We start from the raw sequence: 4,202 nt of genomic DNA, 5'->3' as shown, positions 1-4,202 counted from the left end.
AGGGTTCTCCTAGGTAATTCACCTCTTCCATTGAAGGGTTCTCAGGATCATAGGCTTCTTCTTCAGATGAAGCATCCTTAGTACTGCTTGGTGCATTTTGCATTCCAGACAGACTTTGAGAGATCAAATTGACTTGTTGAGTCAATATCTTGTTCTGAGCCAGAACGGCATTCAGAGCATCAATCTCAAGAACTCATTTCTTCTGATTAGTCCCATTGTTCACAGGATTTCTTTCAGAAGTGTACATGAATTGGTTATTTGCAACCATTTCAATTAGCTCTTGAGCTTCTGTAGGCGTCTTCTTCAAATGAAGAGATCCTCCAGCAGAGCTATCCAAAGACATCTTGGATAGTTCAAAGAGACCATCATAGAAAATACCTATGATGCTCTATTTAGAAAGCATGTCAGAAGGACATTTTCTGATCAATTGTTTGTATCTTTCCCAAGCTTCATAGAGGGATTCTCCATCCTTCTGTCTGAAGGTTTGGACTTCCACCCTAAGCTTACTCAATTTTTGAGGTGGAAAGAACTTTGCCAAGAAGGCATTGACTAGCTTTTCCCATGAGTCCAGGCTTTCTTTAGGTTGTGAATCCAACCATGTCCTAGCTCTGTCTCTTACAGCAAAAGGGAATAGCATAAGTCTGTAGACCTCAGGGTCTACCCCATTAGTCTTGACAGTGTCACAGATTTGCAAGAATTCAGCTAAAAACTGATGAGGATCTTCCAATGGAAGTCCATGAAACTTGCAATTCTGTTGCATTAGAGAAACTAATTGAGGCTTAAGCTCAAAGTTGTTTGCTCCAATGGCAGGGATAGAGATGCTTCTCCCATAGAAATCGGGAGTAGGTGCAGTAAAGTCACCCAGCACCTTCCTTGCATTGTTTGCATTGTTGTTGTTTTCGGCTGCCATGTCTTCTTCTTTTTTGAAGATTTCTGTTAGGTCCTCTATAGAGAATTGTGCCTTAGCTTCTCTTTAGCTTTCGCTTCAAGGTCCTTTCAGGTTCAGGGTCAGCTTCAACAAGAATGCCTTTGTCTCTGCTCCTGCTCATATGAAAGAGAAGAGAACAAGAAAATGTGGAATCCTCTATGTCACAGTATAGAGATTCCTTGAGGTGTCAGAGGAAAAGAAAAATAGAAGACAGAGGTAGAAAATTCGAACTTAATCAGATAGAGTTCGAATTGTGCATTGAGAAGGAGTGGTACTCCATAAATAGAAGGATGTGGGAAGAGGGGAAGAGAATTTTCGAAAATTAATTAAAAAGTTTTTAAAATCATTTTGAAAAATTGATTGATAATTTTCGAAAACTCACAGTGGAAAAGGAATCAAGTGATTTTTGAAAAAGATTTTGAAATTAGAAGTCAAAAAGATTTGATTGAAAACTATTTTGAAAAAGATGAGGTTAAGAAGATATGATTGGTTAAAAAAAATGTGATTGAGAAGATATGATTTGAAAACAAGTTTAAAAAGATTTGATTTTTAAAATTAATAACTTGGCTATCAAGAAAAGATATGATTCAAACATTAAACCTTTCTCAACAGAAAAGGCAACATACTTGAAATGTTCAATCAAATCATTAATTGTTAGCAAGTATCTTTGAAAAAGGAAAGAAATTGATTTTGAAAAAAATGTGATTGAAAAGATATGATTTGAAAAAGATTTGATTTTGAAAAACTTTGAAAACTTGAAAAAAAATTGATTTGAAAACAAAATCTTCCCCTTTGTGCCATCCTGGCGTTAAACGCCCAGAATGGTATCCATTCTGGCGTTTAACGCCCAAAATGCTACTTTTTTGGGCGTTAAACGCCCAACCAGGTACCCTGGCTGGCGTTTAAACGCCAGTCTGTCCTTCTTCACTGGGCGTTTTGAACGCCCAGCTTTTTCTGTGTAATTCCTCTGCTGCATGTTCTGAATCTTCAGTTCCTTGTACTATTGACTTGAAAATAGAACCAAGATCAAATAAACAATACATGCAAGACACCAAACTTAAAATTAGACACTAAACTCAAACAAGAAACATAAAATCTTTTTGGTTTTTCATGATTTTGAAATTTTTTTGTGCTTTTTCGAAAATTATATGAAAATAGAAAATAAAAGTTTCAGAATTCTCAGTTTGGATTCCAGGAATCATTGCAATGCTAGTCTAAGACTCCGGTCCAGGAATTAGACATGGCTTCACAGCCAGCCAAGCTTTCAAAGAAAGCTTCGGTCCAAAACACTAGACATGGCCAATGGCCAGCCAAGCCTTAGCAGATCATTGCTCCAATAGCAAGATTGATGGAGATCAACAAGCTCTTGTGATGATCAGTTGAAACCTCGGTCCAATAAGATTAGACATGGCTTCTCAGCCAGCCAGATTTCAACAGATTATCATGAAATACTAGAATTCATTCTTAAGAACTCTGAAGAAAAAATACCTAATCTAAGCAACAAGATGAACCGTCAGTTGTCCATACACAAAACAATCCCCGGCAACGGCGCCAAAAACTTGGTAGCGCGAAATTGTGATCACTACAACTTCGCACAACTAACCAGCAAGTGCACTGGGTCGTCCAAGTAATAAACCTTACGCGAGTAAGGGTCGATCCCACGGAGATTGTTGGTATGAAGCAAGCTATGGTCACCTTGTAAATCTTAGTCAGGCAGACTCAAATGGGTATAGATGATGAATAAAACATAAAGATAAAGATAGAGGTACTTATGTAATTCATTGGTAGGAACTTCAGATAAGCGTATGAAGATGCCTTCCCTTCCGTCTCTCTGCTTTCCTACTGTCTTCATCCAATCCTTCTTACTCCTTTCCATGGCAAGCTTATGTAGGGTTTCACCGTTGTCAGTGGCTACCTCCCATCCTCTCAGTGAAAATGTTCCTATGCTCTGTCACAGCATATGGCTAATCAGCTGTCGGTTCTCGGTCAGGCTGGAATAGAATCCAGTGATTCTTTTGGGTCTGTCACTAACGCCCCGCCTGCTAGGAGTTTGAAGCACGTCACAGTCATTCAATCATTGAATCCTACTCAGAATACCACAGACAAGGTTAGACCTTCCGGATTCTCTTGAATGCCGCTATCAGTTCTTGCCTATACCACGAAGACTCTGATCTCACGGAATGGTTGGCTCGTTTGTCAGGCGAGCACTCGGTTGTCAGGCGATCAACCATGCATCGTGTATCAGGAATCCAAGAGATATTCACCAGAGCCTTGATTGCTTTGTATAACAAAAGTGGTTGTCAGTCACCTTGTTCATAGGTGAGAATGATGATGAGTGTCACGGATCATCACATTCATCAAGTTGAAGAACAAGTGATATCTTGGACAAAGAACAAGCGGAATTGAATAGAAGAACAATAGTAATTGCATTAATACTCGAGGTACAGTAGAGCTCCACACCTTAATCTATGGTGTGTAGAAACTCCACCGTTGAAAATACATAAGAACAAGGTCTAGGCATGGCCGAATGGCCAGCCTCCCAAAGTGAGTTCAATCATAAAACATGATCAAAAGCTCTCAATACAATAGCAAAAGGTCCTACTTATAGAAAAACTAGTAGCCTAGGGTGTACAGAGATGATTAAATGACATAAAAATCCACTTCCGAGCCCACTTGGTGTGTGCTTGGGCTGAGCAATGAAGCAATTTCGTGTAGAGACTCTTCTTGGAGTTAAACGCCAGCTTTTATGCCAGTTTGGGCGTTTAACTCCCATTTAGGTGCCAGTTCCGGCGTTTAACGCTGGAATTTCTGAGGGTGACTTTGAACGCCAGTTTGGGCCATCAAATCTTGGGCAAAGTATGAACTATTATATATTGCTGGAAAGCCCAGGATGTCTACTTTCCAACGCCGTTGAGAGCGCGCCAATTGGGCTTCTGTAGCTCCAGAAAATCCACTTCGAGTGCAGGGAGATCAGAATCCAACAGCATCTGCAGTCCTTTTCAGTCTCTGAATCAGATTTTTGCTCAGGACCCTCAATTTCAGCCAGAAAATACCTGAAATCACAGAAAAACACACAAACTCATAGTAAAGTCCAGAAAAGTGAATTTTAACTAAAAAATAATAAAAATATACTAAAAACTCAACTCAAACTACTAAAAACATACTAAAAACAATGCCAAAAAGCATACAAATTATCCGCTCATCAAAAGGATAATAAAAGGTAAGGCCATATGGGTATGTAAGCTTAGTGAAATAAGGCCTCAATCATATAAGT

At 39.2% G+C, this 4,202-nt stretch overlaps 1 non-coding gene across 1 annotated transcript; it reads left to right on the top strand.

The window, feature by feature from the left end:
* Nucleotides 1-397: 397 nt before the first annotated feature.
* Nucleotides 398-505, top strand: LOC130983736 (small nucleolar RNA R71). The gene has a single exon (XR_009087714.1). It is a non-coding gene; the product is annotated as a small nucleolar RNA R71 (small nucleolar RNA).
* Nucleotides 506-4,202: the final 3,697 nt, after the last annotated feature.

This window comes from Arachis stenosperma, chromosome 5 (assembly GCF_014773155.1).
Source record: "Arachis stenosperma cultivar V10309 chromosome 5, arast.V10309.gnm1.PFL2, whole genome shotgun sequence".
Taxonomy (NCBI): Eukaryota; Viridiplantae; Streptophyta; class Magnoliopsida; order Fabales; family Fabaceae; genus Arachis; species Arachis stenosperma.
Note: the sequence above shows the minus strand (reverse complement) of the source record. Positions and strands in the feature narration are given on the sequence as shown.